This window comes from Propithecus coquereli, unplaced genomic scaffold (assembly GCF_000956105.1).
Source record: "Propithecus coquereli isolate 6110/MARCELLA unplaced genomic scaffold, Pcoq_1.0 Scaffold214, whole genome shotgun sequence".
Taxonomy (NCBI): Eukaryota; Metazoa; Chordata; class Mammalia; order Primates; family Indriidae; genus Propithecus; species Propithecus coquereli.
In genome coordinates this window covers 2,798,469-2,820,768 of record NW_012146523.1, presented here as the reverse complement: position 1 = coordinate 2,820,768, position 22,300 = coordinate 2,798,469, and the positions used below count along the sequence as shown (strand labels likewise).

At 37.2% G+C, this 22,300-nt stretch overlaps 1 pseudogene; it reads right to left on the bottom strand.

Moving 5' to 3' along the window:
- Positions 1-19,873: 19,873 nt before the first annotated feature.
- Positions 19,874-20,846, bottom strand: LOC105810542 (annotated as a pseudogene).
- Between the last annotated feature and the right edge of the window lie 1,454 nt (positions 20,847-22,300).

Below are 22,300 nucleotides of genomic sequence, written 5' to 3'. Positions count from 1 at the left end.
AGCAGCTGTATGTTATTATGACTTTAGGTCTTATTTGCACACACTGTCTCTAGATGGAGACTGAGAGGAAAAACAAATATGTACCCAAAAGTTGGAGGTCGTAGACATTCACATTAGTTATAAGTCATTTCCACTCAAGTGTGAATTGTCTGACCTCAAACACTAGGCATGCCTACATCTAAATTTATAAAGACAAAAATATTTCTCTTTAACTCACTATCACCACCACTCTTTTCCTTTTTACTCCTTGGAAATAAATGAGTCAATCCAAACACGTAATTTTTTTTTATTCTTCTTGCTCACAAATAAATAGAAATAAGTGTCTTCGAAATATTCCTCCTGCATTTCCTTTCTACTCTTTCCTTCTTATTTATTGACTTTTCCCTTTCTCTAGTTTTTGCTTCTCCCATTCTTCCCAAAAGTCCAAGAAAAGGAAAGGGGGATGGAAAACCAATGAGGAAGGGGAGAACAGAAAAAAAAGGTCCATTTTTACAAAAACAATTTTGGCTACTTTTCTTTCCATTTCAAACCTCAAACCCCAAACCCCAAACAAGAGTGAACTCCTATAAAACCTCCAATTTATTCACATGAACGAAGGAGACTCACGGTGTGGTCTGCACCCCATCAGTGAGCTACAATACAATGATTCTCCTGAGAGGCCACCAAATAATCTGTAATTTTGGTTCTTATAAGTGAGTGATACACAATTTTATAGACTTTATTATTTTTATCATATTCTTACAAAATGTTAATGATAGAAATAATAATAGCATTTATTGTTTATCATTGCCAGGCATTCTAATAAATACTTTACATGTATTACCTCATTTATTCTTCACACCAAACCCAGGAGATAGGTACTTTATCATCCCTATTTACAGATGGGAAAACAGAGGTGTACAGAAATACATTACCCAACTTCACCTAATCAGTAACCAGTGCAACCAGAATCTAAACCCATGAATGTAGCATTCTGGCTACAGAACTCTGTGCTAACCTGCCTCTACCTGCGCTATCAAACATTACTGAAATTTGGCATTTGTAAACTAAAGTTAGCACTTTACTAAAGTTTACTAAGTATTCCCATTCAATAGTCTAATAAACTAATTCTCTACTCAGCAACATCACAAATCTCCTATCTAGCATGAGCGTATGTGGTATCTGAGTTTTCCTAAATTGCTAAATCCATTGGTTAATTCTCAGCCCTCACCATACTTAATCTATCAGTACCATTTGACACAGACTCCCTCCTTCTCAGCATATTTTCTCATTTCACTTCCAAAATACCAGTCTGTTTGGAGAGGAATATAATTGGCCCACAATTTTGCTTTTGTGGTGGGAGATATTAGTGATATGTTGTCTATGAGTCTGGGATATTTAAATAACATATTATCAAGATCAATGTGGTAAAATTACTAACATATTTCAGTTTACAAGGTAATAAAATAAATCATCACTTTTCAATGTTTGCTTCTCTTCAATTCTTTATTATAAAGCCTTTTTCAACTGGGAAGTGAGTCTAAAAAACCTCTATAGTTTGTCCCCAGCTTATAAGAGCCACAGTCAAAAATGTATGAGATCCACTCATATGTTCAGTGGCATTGGGGTCACTGAATGTGTATTTGGAGGGTGTATGATAAAGTGATTAAGACTCCATCTCCAGAATCAGACCCACTGAGGTATGACTGCCTAGACCATCAACTACTAGTTATGCGAGCTTGGGCCAGTGACATAACCTCTCAGCATCTCCATTGCCTTACATGGAAAATGGGGATAATATTAGTACTTATCTCATAGAGCTGTCGAGAGGATTAATTGAGATAAGGCAAAGATAAGCACTTAGCACAGTACCTGGCATATGGTTTGTGCTCAACAAATATTAGCTATTATTAAAGTAATATTATTTTTAACAATGCATACACAATGAAATCACAGCATCGACAATGAATTATGTCACCCAGAAAAGTAGAGATTTTGTACAGCGACAGAATCCAGGCTATGCCAATAGGGAAAAATATACACCAAATATTGGTTTCTTGAATTTTTAATGGGAAGATAGAAAAAGAACAAGTTCATTTCAATATTTTTTCCCAAGGTCAAAATTAATTTTGCTTTGAGCTTTGTAAATCCCTCCTGTAATTGTTTAAACATCTGCAATTGAGAAAGGAGTGACCCGTATATGTAAGTTTATTTCCTCTAGAGACAAAAGAAAAAAGGAAAAAAGAAAAATCATTGAGGGCACTAAAATCATTTGCTTGTGCATAATAGAAAGACTCAACGGGAAAATAAATCTTCAAAGACTTAGCAACAAGCACTCCACCAGCCATCATGGCCTTAAGATATATATTACTTTCATAAACTGACAGAAAATTAGATCTCACCTATTCTACTTTTGATTTTTTTCTTACTTTTTGAAGTTACTATTTTAAATGATCTATAAGAATCAATGAACAGAGTACATATAACCCATAGACAAGTATTTCAAATTTAATGCTTCCTGATTTCATGAATATATAATTTTTAAGAACAAATTTTATGCTGACAACTTCCATTTATTCTACTACAACCAAATGATGCTAGTGAGCAACTTTCAGCTAGGGGGGCATTAGCATATGTCACAAGTAAAGGAAAGCCACAAATTCTTTGACACTCTTTTCATCAAGCAGTGGAGCCTCCTCTTGAAAATGAGTGAGCTCTATAACTATTTCCACCAAGAAAATATGGCAGAAGTGACATTGTTCTAATGTCTGAGTCCATGCTAAAGGAGACTGACAGATTCCATCTCCTTCCTCTTGGAACACTCTCTGACAAAGCCAGGGTCCATCTAAGAGTCCAGCTCCCCTGAAACCGCCATGCGGTGAGAAAGTACCAGGTAGCCACATGGAGAGTCCACAAGGAAAGAAAGAGGCAATCACCAGCCCACACCTATTTGAGCCATCCCAGGCCAGACACCAGACATGTGACTTCAGCCTTAGCCACCATCTGACTGCAACCATAAGAGACACCCCAAGCAAGAACCATCAGTGTGAATGCTTGCACCTCCAGATTTTTGAGGATTTGTTATTATATAATAGATAACCTGAATGTAATATAATAGATATTACAGCGTTTCACTTATTGAAAGAAATAATTAACTGCAAATGAAGATAGACTTTATTTCTAGTCTTGCTATATAAATTTTATGTAGAAATGGTCTTACAATGGGTATTACAATTCTACAAGCTTTATTTCAGAGTCTCAATCCAATGTTCATTTCAGAGTTTATTTCAATGTTCATCTCAATGTTTATTTCAGAGTCTCAATCCAAGTAGAAATAGATTCTATTACTTTCTTTCAAAATAATCACAATTATCTGCTTTTTCACTATCCCTCAATTCTTTACATGTAGATATAGCTAAACCTTCCTGAAACAGTTATATCTGTATGTCCTTAAAAGTCTCGTTAAATAGGCTTTCATGTTATTATTAATGAGCAATAGGTGGCATAAAGCATTTTCTAAATTATGGGCTTTCATCCCTGTATTTTAATATGTAAAATACCAGAGGATGGAAATGGTCATTGTCTAGAGGCTGAGCTGAAAATATACTAAGATTAGGGTTGAATTTCAGTGAAATTCCAATCCTTATAAAAGACATGATGTTTTCCAAGTTAACCACAGTTTCCTAGCACAGTTCAACCATGACTTATTGAGTTAGATACACATTTTTAATGGATATAATTAAGTGTACTCAAAATTAAAGTATGAAAGGATAGCGTCGATTCTCTATCCTTGCTATTTTTGTTTTTGAGTGGAGAGCTCCAAATTCATTCTGTTTTTCTCACTCACTACGTAAATTGGGAACTTAACCTTTTCTCAAGAAGTAGCTCATTGATTCATCTATTCATTCATTCAAGAAATTGGGTGTCTACTATTTTCTGACACCATATTAGTTTCTAGTAATACCAAGATAAGCAAAACAGACTTGGTCACTACCATGGAGTTTATGTTATAGCAAAGAAGCAGGCATTAAATCAATAGCAAAGTGTGTTAAGAGCTGTAAAGGAGGAAGTACACAGAAGCACACAGAAGCATCTAACCCAGTGTAGAAGGCCTAAGAAGGATTCCAACATATCATACAACTTGATCACAACACCAGTATGTGCTAGCTTTTAAACAATTTAAAGAATAAAGCAATGAAGTGGCAGAGGAGACCAAAATGTTATCTTTTACTTGTTAAAGCTTAATTAGAAGACATAATTTACATGAAAATCAAAAAAGACATGCGATCTACAACCCAGAATTAAGTACAGTCATGTACCCAGACCATGTGGTACTGCACCAGGTTAAACAAGAAGAGCAGAGTTGAACTAGGCATGCCTGTTATTATTTCCAATTTTATCAATCAAGTAAATCTCAAGTGAGTTTTAAAAAAAAGCATAAAGGAGTCTGAAATCTCACATCAGCAGAATTTCTTCACTTGGAAGAAATCATCATGAATGGGTAAGAAGCAGGACATTTATGTACACAAGAAAAAGCCATTACTTCTTTCTCTACTTGATTTCTTCTTGTCCTGCTCTTCTCTTTAACGACAAAAGAAAAATCACTATGAAAGTCATCTCCAACAACCTGATGGTTTCTACTAATATTAACAACAAATAGCCATTGCACAACCAGTTCAAAATTTAATAACTTTGTTGTATAAAACGATCTTCTTGCTGATTCATCAATAAGAGTGAAAATGCAATTTGACCAGATTGGACACTTCGAATGCCTTCTCCTATGCTTTCCCGAGTGGGAAGCTGGGTGTCTAAGCTATTCCACTTAAAATACGATAGATTCGTGTAATAAATGCTTATTGAAAAACTTTTGGCAAAAGTTTCATGATACTCTTTCTCCATTCTACCTTCTGAAGAATATGATAAAAATATTTTTATTTTTAAAAACTCAAGAGTAAATAATGTTTAATGAGAATTTTGGGTATTTCCAGATGTCACACATTTTCATTCCCTGCCATTACACCCTTGTCCACCCTCTACATCAGTAAATTTTTGCACCAAAAATATTCCAGAGACAGGGCTGAACTTGGTAAAGTATATAAGTGAAATAGTGTATGTGAAATTGTTTTATACACTACACAGCATAAGCAGATGTAAAAAGATTTGTAAGACTTACCATCTTGTAAAAGTGATAGGATCTCTTTAATAAATTGATCAGAAGATTTGTATTTCAAAGCAATTCACAAAACGGAAAATGGGGATGATATTAATATTGTTAATTATTTAAATATGTTCACACATGAACATACCTACATATGTTCATTTACATTTAAAGTGAAAATATTTTAGTATTATTCATTGATATGTTCATAATTACTGCTGACATCCAGAAATTCACTTTTCTGACCACTTCACTCGAGTGATCTTCTCCTTAACAGCTTACTCTCTTCGTTGTACCTTATACAGACCTCCTCCCATAGCTTTACTCTCGGACCGTTGTCTCATCTTTCAGCTCACTCCCTTTACTACTCCTGATTCCAAAAATTATTTGCCCTCCCAGTTTCCTTTGTGCATTGATTCTACAACTATTCACCCATTATCCCATGTGCAGACTTCCCTGTATACCAATTAATAGCACAAGGTCTGTCATTACAGTCTCTACCTTTCATATGCTTTCAACTCCCTCGTGCCTTCATCCTTCTTTATACTTTCCTGATAAGCCCAACGATGGTTAAATATAGCTCTTTGACAACTCTGTTCTCTCCTCCACACAGCTGAATATGGCTGGAGAAGATTTAAAATCAGGCTGATTTACCTTACTTTACATTCATGGTTACTAGCCTAAGAATTCCCTCAAATGAGCCCAATAATTATTCTCTCTTTCCTTTCACTTTCCTCCTGAACCAATTCCTATTTTATACTTTTTCTCTCCTTAAACGTCATGTCCTCCATGATTAGCCTCAAACGTTTGTGAAATATCAGTGAGTAGAGGATCTTACCTTGCTTCTTTACAGTCCAAGTTTTAATGAATTACTCCATAACAGGCTTGGAAAGCTAGTTCTGGGAAGGAAGTATACAATATTTCTCAAGGAAGAAAAAAGAAACTACGTTCCAGCTGGGGTAAACAATAAGTGAGAAAGGAGAATTAGGCATAAGGTGTAGGCTGTGATTGGAAAATAGGTCCATGTTGGAAGCAATGAAAGATTGGGTGCAAGGAGACTGACTGTGAAGGGATATTTATCAAACATTTATCAAATGCCTACTCCATGCAAGGTACATGTGCTGGATGCAAGATTGAGGCAGATTTACACATGAATTAGATAGGTTCCTATCTCCAGATGTTCATAATCAAATATAGCAAATAAAAAATGTGTTTAAATAACTCTAATCTAAGCTATAACATGAGGTGTTAAAATGAAAGAAAAGGTAACAAGGAAGAGACTACTGGGTTACTTAATATCTGCTGGTGGAAATGAAGCAGCAGGTGAAAAAAATATGATTCCAAAACTTTAACCCTAAAGTTACAGAAGAGATATGATGACAAGAACAGAGTGAGGAAAATCATATTGTTTAGCAAAGTTATAGAATCATTTGAAATAACAGTGGACCATTGGATGACCCATTGTCCAGGAGTTCCCACACCTTCACACCTGGCTGTTCTTGATACAGAATTGCCTGAGCAACTTCCAAAAACTATGAACTACTAAGTTCCAGCCTATAACTACTATATAATAATCTCTAGCAGTGGTACATATTGGTTTGTGTGCATTTTATATATATATATGTATATATATTTACATATATAGGTGTTTATATGATACATGTGTAAGTGTGTGTACATATGTGGGTTTCTCAGGTGGTTCTGATATAGCAAGTCCATGGACCATTATTTGCAGCCCTACTATTGACAGCTAAAAATGTAGGACTGAAAAGAAGATGAGAGGTCATTGTTGGAGAAATTATAATTCTTCAAACCAATGATGACCTAATTTGTATACTGAGGATTGGTGCCTCTGAGAATGGAAGAAAACCTGGATGATTTACAGCTTCACAAGAGTGGAATTAGATTGACATTCAGAGGACAAAAGAAGGCACAAATAGGCATTCTGAAAACAGACGAAAAATAATTCTTAGGAGAAAAGATAATGAACTGAATCAATTCAATAAGCAAGAAAGTATTTCTTATGTTTAATAAAATATGGAGTTACTTCTCAGGTATATCATCCATGCTGACATATATATTTTCCAATTTTTTGCATTTGAAACTTAGTGATGTAGTGTTCCAGAGTAATTATTTATTTCCTTTTCCAAATATTTTTGAAAAAGAGAATTGCTGTCTTAAAATAATGAATACTGAACTGAATGTTGCAGAACAGATGCAGCGCCCGAAAAGACAGGTCTTGCTAATTAACTCAGTACTCATTAAAGATGAACAGCTCATGAAGCAAAAACATAATTGTGCTCTGGTTTAAAATGTATAATTAATATGGAAGAGAATGTATTATTAAAATAAAATAATTTGTTAATGAAATAGTCTGTGGCCTACTTGGGAAAGTAGAGTCTTAACTTTCGCCACTGTTAGACCTAATTTTTTATTCAAGTGTTTAATAACACTTACATGGCACTTATTATATGCCAGGTACCCTTCTGAATACATGAAAAATTTTAACTCATCTGATGCTCCTAGCAAACACTGAAGTAATCTACTTCAGGTGGGAAACTAAGGTATAGTGAGGATAAGAAGCTTGCCCAAGAACCACAGCTAGAAAGGATTCAAACCCACGCTGTCCATCTTCAGAGTCCATGTTAAGACAAAGTAGTTGCCATAAGAATGTGAGTGCTTTTATTAATTTTGGCTAAATTTAATTACCAGAAAACAGATAACAGAAGTTACTTTGCAGTATTTCACCACTATGGCTAATGAACATATTAAAATAAACATATTTGGAAGATGATCTGGGTGAAGTAATCAGAGTTATCCATACGTCTGATGAACAACTGGGGTGGGTTCTCCCAGAAACAAACCCTGAGACAAAGATGTGAGCACAAGCAATTTATTTGGGAAGTGATCCTAGGAAGCCTCAGAAAGGAAGTAGGTACATGACACAAGAAAGGGAGAGAAGCCAATAAAGTGCATTTTTGAGCAGGTGACTGCTTTGGGCAACTGTGGATCAAACCCACTGAGATTGGGTTCTGAGAGGCAGTGTATAACATGTACCTCCAGGGTGTGAGGGAGCTGGGGTATTTGTCTACCAACTCCTGTCTATCATTGATTGAGAGCTACATCCAAGAACTGGTAACATCTGGCATTTCTCTGGCCACCAGAGAAGGCCTTCAGGCAAAGAGCAGCAGGCATTTACAGTGGGAAGCCACGGGACTAGCAATCAACCAATGACGAGTTCTCAGGGCATGTGGCCAGTGCACCAGGAGCATCCCTTGCATGTCTTGATGCATCTTCCTCTCACTTCAAAGAATAAATTTTTCCCCATAAAGAGGCTGTAATTACATAAGGTTATAATTCTATAAAGTTAATACTATTTCCCCATTTCTTTAAAATAATACAACCTCAGATATAAAAGCTCTTTAGAAGAAATATTTTTATAGTCAAGTATAAAGTATCCTAAACATTGTATTGAATTAGTAAAAAGATAGCACTAAGTGAATTTCCATAGAAGTGTTCAGTGCACAAACAGTTTTACATAGAGGAAAAAAGGGTGAGTAACCTCTTAAACCCAGTTCTATTGAGCTATGTGATTTAAGACAAATGATTTAACCTCTTTCAAACTGTTTCATTATGTGGAAAATAGAAATGATAATATGTGCCTCAGGAAGTTGGCAATAGATACATGTTCTTTGTCTCTGAAGTATAATATTTCTTTCTTTGGAAAATTAGCCCTCCCTCATTCCATCTGTCCATGGGGGAGCTGTCTACCATGACAGCTGATCACCCCTCAAGAGGTGTAGGCAGGTGACCCAAACAGGGCCAACCAGAGACTTTCTCAGGATAAAAATAGTGATCTGAAAGAGAGAATTCCTCATCCCCTGTTTTGCTAAAATGACAGGTTGAAAGTATGGGTAGGGCAGCAGCCCTCTTGGCAGATACACAGAGTGATCCCACCTGCAAGGAAACCAAGTCGATGCATCCAGGGCTGGGAGGGCGAGAACCAGAGCCTTGGCACCACTGTTTGAGTCCCTGAATCTGGTCATGGCTGAAGTGCACACCATCTCCGAAAATTCCCATTGAATTTCCTTTTACTTAAGCTTGTTTGGGTTCAATCTCTGTCTCTTCATACTGAAGCAGTCCCACTCCAGGTTTATTGATAAGCATGTGTTAAAATCTTGCAGCACAATGTCTGGCACATTATAGGTGCTTAACAAATACTAGCTCTTCCTTATCCCTAGTACTTCTACTAGCTTCTAGTTTCTCAATTCCTCTGACTTGAAATTTTAATCCTCATATTACTCCTCCAATAATAATTTCTCACACACCTAAAAATCACATGAATCCACCACAATTATATCCTCCAAGGAAGGGTGTATATTTCCTGACTAGGTAGATTAAATCCTATGTTTAATAAACATTACTTACTACAGTTATCTGCCTATTTTAACTGCTTTTGTAAGTTGGTTAATTTAAAATAAAGTGTACATGTGTTGTGGGATGGGAGGAGAAAAAGAACTAAATCTTCACCTTCTGAAAGAAGGCTAAATATAATGCCCAAATTAATAAAATACAAAGAAGCCACAAAAGCGAATTATTTATTGCTGTGAAGGTGAATAACACACACACGTATATATAGTCATGCACCACATAATGACGTTTTGGTCAACAACAGACCACATATATGATGGTGGTCCCATAAGATTATAACATTGTACTTCTATTATACCTTTTCTATGTTGAGATACACAAATAATTACCATTGTGTTACAATTGCCTAGAGTATTCAGTACAATAACTGAACAGGTTTGCAGTGTAGGAGCAATAGGCTCTACCATATAGCCTGGATGTGTAGTAGGCTATACTTTCTAAGTTTGTGTAAGTAAACTCCATGATGTTCATGAAATGATGAGATTGCCTAACACGCATTTTTTCAGAACATATCCCCATTGTTAAGTGACACATAACTGTAATTTTATATGTCTCAATTAAAAGAGACGAAAGTGGTTGCTTCTGGGAAAATGGCAATGGGGTGGTGAGCATTAAAAAAATTAACATTATATAACCGACTCTTTAATATATGTGCCTGCATGCCTTTGATAAAATTAAAGATTTGTAATAATAAAATAAAATGTAAGAGGTTATAAGTAGACTCATTTTTAAGCAATTTTAATACTTTGCTATTTCCTTCACTCACACTGGCTAAAAAATACATTTCACTTCTCAATCCCTTCTCCTCATTCATTTTCACTGATGACATCATTTCAATACATGTCTATACTCCAAAGTGCCATATAGTAGTTCTAGAAACACATACAAGCATATGTGCACATAGCAGCATATTATGTGCTGCACAAAATTCCACGGTGCTTCCAATGATAATCAACCCCTGGACTGAACAAACACTATTACTCATCTGTGGAAGAAGAAAAGAGTCACAAAAGACATTAACAGCTCCAAACTAATAAATATATTTAACCATAAATAGTTTTTCTTTTAACATGAATAATGACCAAACACTATTATCCATTATTCTAGATATTTGATATTGGAACATGAGTTTGCTAAATGGTGCCATAATATGAAAGGTTACAACTAACGTTTGACATACAAATGTCAGAATCAATAGTAGACCAAGAATCTGAATCACTAAGTCAACATGCAAACCCACATTGTAGATTGCACTGGGTGATACTCACCTGAAATAAACTCTCTTTAACTGTCAGTGTAGAAGCTGGATGGACAGAAAGATGATACAAATACAGATTTACCTCCCAGATAAGGATACCAAAGGTATCTTGGTTCAAATAATATATATTAGCTGCACACTAATTCTGACTCTTACTGCCATCCAATAAGTCAATTCTTGAGGGAGAAGCTGAACAATTAAATATGTCTCCAGTACAAAGCTCTATCAATATATTAATAAATATTAACAAATATATTAATTAGCAATTTCACTTTGTGCTTTAGGAAATAAGAACATGATCAGAAAATAACAAAAGCTTCATCTGGCTTTGATAGCAAAATATAGTTAAAGTTAAACTTCCTGTTTAATAGACAAATTATTAAGGCAGAATTTCTCACCTACCTAATTACCAGAATAAGCTCCTCCAAAGTGTCCACTGCTATTGTTAGGAGTTTTCCTGCCTACTGCCCATGGGCACACCAAGACATGATCTGGATTTCCTCCATTATGACCTCCTCCTGTCATCTGTATGGTGTGGTGGCTAATGCCAGTGATCGTTGGGAGATGACCGTGCCACTGGGCACATCTGCACTCCACCGGTGACCAGTGCTGAGTCGACTATTTTGGCCTTGGTAAAGGATGCTGTGCTTTTCTCTTGGCTAATCATTTCTTCCAAATACTGCCAATACTAGCTTCTTGTGGAGCCCACGGGCTCAAACCTGGTATCCAAATCTCTACCTACTGCCTTGGCAGCATCTATGTGGCTGGGGTCAACTCCCTGTCCCTTCTTAACTCACAGCCAATCCCTCCTTCATGGATGTACAGGACTTTCTATGCCTTGAAGAAACTAAATTCACTTTCCTGTCCCAAAGAGAGAATAATCCTCATCCCCACCCTACACTGACCTCCCTATAATAGTGAGAAACTTGCCTTTTATCCATGTAAATAAACAGACTCACCAAAATGGTCTCTCTCAGAGTACTGGCTGCCCTATAGGCAAACCAGAGTCTCTACCTTAGAATTGCTTTAGAATTGCTTCTATATTTTTTAAATGGCAGTTTCTCCAGGTTAAAAACAAAATTAAACTTTAAAAAAAACCTTACATTTCCATCTCTGCCAGGCATCCTGTTACAGACAGAGCTTAAGAAAGTGCAGTCAGCCCTCTGTATCTATAGCTTCCGCATCCGTGGATTCAAGCAACTGCAGATCCAAAATATTCTTTAAGATAATTGTGTCTACTGAACATGCCTAGACTTTTTCCTCTTGCCATCATTCCCTAAACAATACCGTATAACAACTATTTACACAGCATTTATATTGTATCAGGTATTATAAGTGATCTAGAGACTATTTAAAGTATACAGGAGGATGTGCTTAAATTATATGCAAATGCTACACCATTTTATATTACAGACATGAGCATCCTTGAGTTTTGGTGCTGTGGTATGTTCTGGAACCAATCCATCATGGATACCAAGGGACAACTGTATGTGTATCAAATGTAGTCATCATGACATAATAAGGAAGTAATGACAGCTGAATTGGGTACCCGACTTCCTATTTCATAGAAAGAAACAATACATAACCACACTAACAATATATGACTCAGAATAAAGACACCACCAAACCTTAGGGGCCATCAATTCAATTTCCACCAATTTGATTCCTACTTCCTCTCTAGATGGGCTTCATCTGAGCTTCCAACACCTTGCCTATCTTTATTCAAGGAGATGATAGAGGAGTCATCATTTAATCTTCTTATCAGCTCCAAATTCACCTTTGTGCTCCTTCAGTCACAACTACTGTGTTATTTCCACATACAGTTTCTCAGCTACATTATTACTTCTTTTATTCCACTTGTCCTTACATTCTGCTTACTGGCACACAGGTGCTCAGGACAAATGCACAGAAAACAGTCACTCTGCAGGTGTTCCCTTTTCTCAGCTAGCAGTCTCACTCTATTCTTGTGCAGCTCTGGTCACCGTCTGTGCTGGATATTTATTTGCCCATCTAGATCCATGCTTCTCCCTTCACTCTGCTCTGCACCCCTGAAGGCTGACCTATATGGAATCAATGGGTTCCCTCACCCTCTGGTTTTTAGCTGGATTCAGCCAGTAGGAGACATGAGCAGATCAGAGGATGAGAGAAGAAAGAGGTTGGGGTATTTATTTCCTTGGCTCACTCCCTGCTAGGAGATGGGTTAGTGATGGCAGCATTTCTCTCCTAACAGCCACTGCTCCTGTCTGGCAGCCTTCTCCTACAGGCACAGCTCTCCCTGGAGTCTGGTAAGTATTGCCCCTTCAAGCTAGAGGCAGAGCATGTTTCCTGAAAGGCTAATCACTGGTGAAGACATGTTCCAATGCCCTGGGAGAAGCTTCAGCAATATGCTCATATAGTCAGATGTAATTTTGTATTTGTAATTTTTATTCCTTTTAAAAAGAGAGAGAGCTCCAATCATGTAAGCTTCTGGTCCTTCAAAATCTGGCACTGGCACCCGGCACTGCCCTTGACCCTGCTATTATCAGTCCTGATGCTTCCACCTCCCTGGCTGGCTTCCTTAACCCTGAGCATGATGTTAGACGTAGTCCCTTCAGCACACTGGTTCTTAGTCCATTGGGGCTGCTATAACAAGATATCTTTAGACTGGGTAATTTACAAACAACAGAAATTTATTGCTCACACTTCTGGAGGCTGGGAAGTCCAAGATCAAGGTGCCAGCTGAGACCGTGTCTGGTGAGGGCTTGCTCCTCATAGATGGCACCTTTTGTGTCCTCACATGGCAGAGGGCTGGGGAGCTCTTTTCAACCTCTTTAATAAGGGAAATAATCCCTTATGAAGCTCTGCCCTCATGACTTAATCACTTCCCAAAAGTCCCCACCTGTTAATACCACCACAATGGGGATTAGGTTTCAACATGAATTTTGGAGAGACACATTCAGACCATAGAAAATTTTCTTCAATTTTCTCTTTGGAGTGTGCCTTCTATTTCCTGCAAGACTCTCAATTATCTAGTGTCTCTTACCTGCCTCTATTTGTTTGTATTTCTCCTTCTACCCAAAACCTGCTATTGCCAAGGCTGGAAAGATAAGTCAGAAAGTGTCAGATATTTGGGAAGAAATTTTTCCCTGAATGGCTACTAACCTATAGCGAAAATAGAAACATGAATCTTAGGTTTTTGTTGGCCTGCCTCAACAAAAGCCAGTAAAGAGTTAAAATATTTGTGAAACAGCACAGCTTAATAGAAAGAACATTAAATGGGAAGTCAGAAAACTTGGTTTCTACTGTCAGTTCTGACACAGAGAACCTACGTGACTTTGGGCAAGCCATTTGAATATTCTGAGACTCAATTGGCAGGTATACCCAAAGGGGAGAGGCATAGGTGGATTAAATAAGTTCTTGATTTTCCTTCCAGAAAGAAAATTGTAAAAATTATTTAGAAATTAGTTAATTTCTTTCAAAGAAAGAAATCCTGCTTTCTGGTAACGAAAATATAAATTTCAGTATTCTAATAATGAAACCTGCATTAACCAGATTGTCACAAGTCTGGAAGCAAAATTTGGCTTCCAGGAATTCACATCTTCTCAGTACCACTCCACCACCACTCCCCTCCCCATCTCTATCTCAAGGGTCAGAATCCAGGCAAGAAGTGACGTTCCAACAAAGAGGAGTGTGAGCCCCAAGTAGTTGTATTCTGAAACATTGATTGTTATATTTTCTAAATGACTCCAATGGGGATTCAGTTTGCTATATGGGATACTGATCACTCCTCTTTTCTCTTCTTCTTTTTAGTCTTCTACCCACACAGTTGAAGCAGTGAGAAAACTGGGAGTCCCTTAAAGTTGTCATGCCAGGGTCTGGGCCTGAGAATCCCTGGGGCCTGAAGCCTAAGAAACTCAGCACAAGGCATTGGAAGTAAATGCACCCTCTCTTGCCAACTGTCTCCTTGGTATTATTTTGTCTGCTATTGGCCATTATGGCTTTTTATCCAATAGGAGAAATAAACACTGATATTTGAGCTTAGGTTAAGAGAGAAAGGGACTCCTGGGAGCTGAGAATACAAAGCTAGTCAAAGGCAAATCCTGGATTCAAACTTATGACTTCTTGACTCAAGAGTCTGTTATTCCCATTATATGCCAAGGGTACTAAAGGTAATATAGAGAAAATTGCATGCAATATTGATGGCTTTCTTATAATTACAAGAAATTTGAATAGTCCATGGGATTATCTAAGTATCCACAAGGAATTTAATAATAAATGCAGTGTCTCACATGGAAACAGCAGCAATAATCTTTTATTACTTCACTGAGGAAAAAGTGGGTGGAAAGAAAATAAATTTGGTTTTAACATATTTAATAATGACTCAAGATGGCAAAATTATGAAAGTATCATGAGAAATAGATTTGTTGTTCTATTGTTGACTATTATTTTTGAGAGTGAAAATTTTTGTATAAAGAGGTTTTTGTTTTAGAATAGAGTTTTTGTCAAATAATTTTAAAATAGTACATAGAAATAAAATATGAAGACATTTACATATATAGCATATAATATTTCATACAACCAGTGCTACAGAAATAGGTGTTGATATGAATAATTCATAAGAAGAAAATTACATATCACTTCAGTAACATTTATCTACAATTACTTTCATCCTCATTCAGGTGCTAAAACTCTTCCAAATGAGTGCAGGGTGACAGTGTGGCAGCAGCATCATGACCAAGAATACTGGGATCAAAGAAAACATAAGGAATCTGGGTTTTGTTCTAAAAAGCTCAAAACTATTTTAGGAAGACATATGGCTTTGTTAAAATTATTCAAGGCTCTCTTAGCTACATTCAAGTAACTATTATTTAAATTGATAGTGATCACTGTGATCTTAGTCCAATCCACCTACTAAAATGTATTCAGCCATAGAAAAATCTGCCTGTCGAGTTAAAAACAAAGCCAGAGAAATACATAGAATTTAGATGCCCTTAGTATCATTCATGCTACTTGAAGAGGATTGGGCAATTACTAATTGAGATGTCATATCCCTGCTCAAATTGTATCCCATCAAACTCAGGACATGTAGCAACCAAGACCAGAACTTTAATTTGTCTTGAAAAATAAAAATTAAAAGATAGTCTCGTAGCTAATTGAATACATGCTGTCACTCTCTTTGTAAGCAGCCAACAGTTAATTTCACCAGGATTAAAGTAAGAAGGGCTGAGCGTAAGTAATGTTGGTTCATTTGAATATCTCTCAAACATGGCATAGGCTAGTGCATTTTAAAACATCATGTCCTTGGTGGCGCATGCCTGTAGTCCCAGCAACTCGGGAGGCTGAGGCGGAAGGATTGCTTGAGCCAAGGAGTTTGAGATTGCTGTGAGCTAGGCTGACGCCAAGGCACTCTAGCCCAGGCAAAAGAGTGAGACTCTGTCTCAAAAAAAAAAAAAAGTCATGCCCTGACACAGAATTGTCATGTTATAACTTGATTTTACACCTAGAGTTGCATGGCATAATGAGTCTGATCAAGGAGAGTCAAATCTGAGGGCAAAAGGATCAGTCAGAACTTCCTTTGCAATAGTGGTCCCAAGTGGGTCTTCGGGCTTATAAGCTAGCAACACACACCAAATTGAATGCCTGACTTTGCACAGGTTAATTCCATGATTAAGCTTTTGCTGACAGCATACTTATAAACTCATAACCACCTCTACCTAATTCTCCCTTAATTTATAAATTAGAAGATGTGAAAGAACTATTTCCTGTATCCTGAAGTTACTCTACCCTGAGAATGCCATGGTCTTACCATACTGTTGGTGCAAATGTGATCAGAGTAATAATAATAAAATTAATTTCAATGAGTCTTTCTCTCACCTGTATAAGCCAGTATCACATGCCCCTGCAGAACTCTCTCTAAAAGTGTCTCATGAGGGCCAGGTGCAGTGGCTCATGGCTGCAATCCTAGCCCTTTGGGAGGTCGAGACAGGAGGAGCTCGAGACCAGCCAGGGCAACATACTGAGACAACGTCTCCACAAAAAATAAAAAATTAGGCATGCATGGTGGTGCACACTTGTAGTCCTAGCCACTCTGGAGGCTGAGGTGAGAGGATCACTTGAGCCCAGGAGTTTGAAGCTGAAGTGAGCTATGATCACAACACTACAATCCAGCCTGGGCAGCAGGGTAAGACTCTGTCTCTATAAAAAAATTTTTTTAAATTTTTTTAAAGTATCTTATGGCTCCCAAGAGGTGGCTCACAAAAGCTTACCACCAATCTTCTTATGTCCTTCTCTGAACCCCTTTATTGGTGATAACTGTTCATAAAGCCACCTATCAGTAGTACTTTACCACTTCTATCCATATTTGAAAGAGTCATTCTATTAAGATCCCCAGTACTAAAAGCTGTATGGCTCTGAATCAACTGGCAAAAAAGGGGGTCACTCTGTAGGAGGAGATGATGGATTCCAATTACTAGAGTGTAATTCCGATGCCTCCACCCAATGGGGCAAAGGGGAATATGTTTGGAACTCAGGTGATTCCCTAGGATGCCTATTAGTATTGCCTTAGCCAATGCTACTTCTCAATAGAAACGTCAGGAACCAAATAAATATATTAATAGAACCACCAAGAACTAAGATTCTTCAGGAATAAAAGTTCAGCTCTACCTCTAGAAAAGAAGAGGCTAGCCAAGGTACTGGCAGAGGATTAGGAGAACAAGAAATGCATTGTAGAAGACGGAGGACATGAGATTATCAAATTAGACCTCGGACCAGATCTAGGAGATGTGGCCACTATGTTTATGTTAAGCTCTTTCCCTGCTACTTTACACAAAGCACTAATTGTGGGTACTATTTTAGACTTCACGTAGAAGTGTAGCTGAATTGACATTACCCTGTAATAATATGTATCTGATGGAACTTTGTGCGCCCCTGCGTTGAAAACACATATTTTTTTGCCCTTTTACCAAAAAAATAATGGAAGATGCTAAGGGACAAACCCTCTCAAATCTACCCTTTCCTCTTCTCCACTGTATTCCGTGCCTAAGGAGAGATAACTGTCATCACAGCATTCATGGGCCCCCTTAACCCTGATGCCCATGAAGTCTGGTCAATAGGAGACACTGGCTAAAGATCCAAAGGAAGGGAGAAGAGATCAAGGTGTTTATTCCTCCGACACCTTTCCTTCTAGATTGCTGCAACTTGACTGTATTTCCCTATCAAAAACCACAGCTCCAATAAGCAGCCCTCTCCTACATGAGAGCTCACTCCAGGTTCCAGTAATTGCTTCCACTTCTTACCCCTTCAAGTATAAGACTCTTAACCTTTTAACGATTGCCAGTCCTAGGATGCTTTGCCATGTTTCTTCGGTTTCTCTTTACTTTGTCCACATCTTTGCAAATATTCCCCTTACCTACTCGATTATCCCACATAGGGAAGTGGAGTTCCAGTAATGTCTTATAACCTTTTTCCCCCTCCAATACAGGATCCAGTCCGGGATAATATTGCATTTTTAAAATTTTTTTGGTGAGTTGTTTTTCACGTCTTCCACATTTTCATTAGGATTTTTTTTGTCTTTTTTTCACTTTTTAAAAATTCCGTCTATGCTAGGGAAATTAGCCCCTTACCTCTGATATATACTACATATATTTTCCAATAATTTGTCATTTGACATTTGACTTTGCTTATGGTATATTTTTGCCCATGCAAAGTGTTTTTTTAATGTAGTGGAACGTCAATATTTTTGCATCTTGACTTGGAGTCATATTTGGAAACTTTTCCTACATTGCAGTTAAACTAGAATTCACCCATGTTTTCTTCTAGTATTTTTTCTAGGTATATATGAATTTATTTATTTTTCAATTTAGAGAAGTGGAGTTTTTTTTATTTTAATAGGGTTAGGGAGTACAAATTGAATTCCATTACATGTATATATTGTATGGTAGTGGAGTCTGGGCTTTTGGTGTACCTATCAACTGAGTAGTGCCCATTGTACCCCATAGGTGATGGTTTACCCCCTCACCCCTCCCATCCCAATTAGAGTCTCCAATGTCCATTATAACACTCTATATGCCCTTGTGTAGCCATAGTTTAGCTCCCACTTATAAGTGAGAACATGTGGCATTTATTTTTCTGTTCTTGGTTTACTTCACTCAGGATAATGGCTTCCAGTTCCATCTGCAAAAGACATTATTTCATTCTTTCTTATCACTGAATAGCACTCCACGGTATTGTGTGTGTGTGTGTGTGTGTGTGTGTGTGTGTATACACCATATTCTCTTTATCCACTCATCAGTTAATGGGCACTTAGGTTGATTCCACGTCTTTGTGATTGTGAATGGTGCTGCAATAAACATACAAGTACCAAGTATCTTTTTGATATAATGATTTCTTTTCCTCTGGGTGGATATCCAGTAACGGGATTGCAGGATCGAATGGTAGATCTTGTTTCTTTAAGAAATCTCCATACTGATCTCCACAGAGGTTGTACTAATTTACATTCCCACCAACAGGTATAACTGTTTCCTTTTCACTGCATGTGGACCAACATCTATTGTTTTTTGACTTTTTAATAATGGACACTTCAACTGGTTTAAATGATTTAAATTGGTTTAAAGTGGATTTAATTTGCATTCCTTAAAAATTAGTGATGTTGAGCATTTTTTCATATGTTTATTGGAAATTTGCATATCTTCTTTTGAAAAATAACTGTTCGTGTCATTTGCTCAGTTTTTAAGGGTTTTTTTTTTTTTTTGGTTCTTTGAGGTTTTTTTCTTGTTTGAGCCCCTTATAGATTCTGTATATTAGTCCTTTGTCAGACACATAGTTTGTGAATAATTCATAAATTCAGTCACTTTATGTAGTCCCAGATGTCTCAGAGTCTTTGCTCATTCCTTTTTATTTGTTTTTCCTTATTTTTGTCTGGCTGAATTATTTCAAAAGACATGTATTCAAGTTCTGAGATTCTTTTTTCTGCTTGGTCTCATCTATTCATGAAGCATATTTTATTTTGTCTGTATCACTGTGGATGCTACGACCCTTAGTTTAGTAAAACAATGGCCACGTGATTTCTTTTATTTAAAAATTCTTAGGTTAAGCTCTAGAGAATTTTCATAGGCAAATTCTTCTGTGTGGGCTGCATTAGTAAATACTCCAATAAAATATATTTCCAGGAAGAATGGACCATCCACTTTATTTGCCAAGGTGAATCCTATAGAAGAGATCTTGTCAAGCAGAAGCTGACACTGAATATCCCAGGTTCTTCCTTGATTCAAGAAGAAAAATTTGGAAAAATGAATCTTGACCCCCTGCCAGTGGGGACCCCCATAGGTAAACATGAAGTAACTGTAGATGTGATACTTCCTCTGAATCATATCTATGTCCTTTCTTTTATTCACCATCCAAGACCAACCATTCCCAGGGACATGGAAATATAGAGTGTTGAACTGGGAACAATCATAACAACATTTCCTCTCAAAAGGGCCCCTTGACTTCTGGACATCATTGCACAGCACCCATTCTCCCCATCCCAAGGCACCTCAGAGCTCAGAGCTCCATAGAGTAGTGCACTTTGGTTATTCTTGCCCATTTTCAAGAACAATTCACTTCTGCCTCCCATTGTCTTATCAGAAGTCACTATCCACTTATCCAAATCTTCTTTACTATGAAACTGCCGGACAACCTTGGCTTGTTCCAGTAAGACTTCATGCAGAGGACAGCCTTCCAGCCCTATCCAATGATTCACAAGTTCACCCTTCAAATGCCTAAAATTGTCCTTTATTTCATCTTTAACTGCTTTATCAAAACCAACTTCAGGTCTCTCCTCAGGAGAAGTTATATTCAAGGCTTCTTTCTGGTGATGTCCCTGCAAACTTCCTTCAGTCTTCCTCATTGGGAGGCTTTGTCAGAAGCAGCCACTGGTTTCTGAAGACTACTGGAACAATAATCCGCAAAGTGAATACTCAAAAATGGATGCAAGGAAGTACTTGACTTTGGACATTTTCTGAGAATGTAAGTGTCATTCAGCAATTGGCAAACCAAAGCCATGGTAAGAAAAAGTCAAAATGCAAATTTCTCCCTGGCCTACCACAGAAAGAAGTTTTAGCAAATAACCTAATTCTTCCATTCACCAGCTCATGATGGCTCACCTCGCCCAGTCGTGTATTTATGTTATTTCCTTGTGAAGGGTGGCAGGAAAAAGAGAGAGGATGGTAGTGCAACTGGAAGTTACAATTCTGGTAAATAAAAAGCTATGGGGGGAGAAAGAAAAGAATGTGGCAACACCAAGAGAAAAGAAGACTCCCACCCCACTTTCATGATGCTGGAAGTGTGTGTGTTGTGTATCTGCTAGTTCTGAATAGCATGTACGGCTCTCTCTAAGCTTACATCAGCAAGCAAGTTAAAAGTGCCCCTTAGAATCCATGGAAGTGGGGCCAGCTACAGCATGAATGTTAACAAAGCAGGTGGCAGAGTTAAGAAAAATTTAGTGGAAGAACTTCCTATTTCTTCAACCACCCTAAGTAAAACAAATATAATCAGAAAGCAGCAACTTGGTAGCATGCAGGATGAAGAAGGAAGATTTATCATCTTCATGTACCAGCCACTGATTGAAAGTTGAATACTGAGAGCTTTGTTGATTAAATTTATTAATGTAATTCTGTCAGTAGTACTCATAAGAAATATGTTTAGGGAAAGAGCAGTACTTGATTTAGTGGGTTCTGACTGTAAACCATGCTAAATAAAGAGGATTTATAAAACTCCTAATCCTTCAGGCCAACAACATGTATAAATGTTGCAGGGACAACATTTATATGCTTCAGAAAGATATACAGTAGTTATGTGTAAATGCTTTCTCTTCCCCTATGAAAAACATTAGAACCACAAGAAATATCTTTTAACGAAACTCTAAATGAAAATTGTGCCACAGGTTCCAAGATGTTAAACACCAAAATTGATTAAATGGTATGTTGTGGGGGTCTCTACAGTTCTTCTCTCTCTGGAATTTTTCAAGTAATTCATAGATCTCTCCCAGCCTCATGAATTTCTAAATGCTCAGTAATAAAAAGTAGAAAAGGGTGTCCCATCAGCTACAACTATTTATTGAGCCTGTACCAAGTGTTGTCATTATGCTAGGTGTTTGAGGGGTTATAAAAGTAGCAAAACACTTGACTCTTGTCCTCAACAATCTTTTAATCTAATGTAGAATGTGACAGCAACACATCACACATGATAGCAACAAGCGAAAGACAGTTCATATTATGTTTCTTCGATTCTCAGATACTGCTAATTATAGCTCACATTGATTTCTTAGAAAATAAATTCTTAAGGAAAAAAGCATCATTTTAAACACCCACAATAATTGTTAGATGCATCTTAATTCCAAAAACATTGAATTATGAAAAACATGTATGTCCTATAATCAATGAATACATTTTATACTATAGGCTACAACTGTAGGGAAAAGAGAAATCAAAATGAGAGATGGGAAATCAAAATGGGAT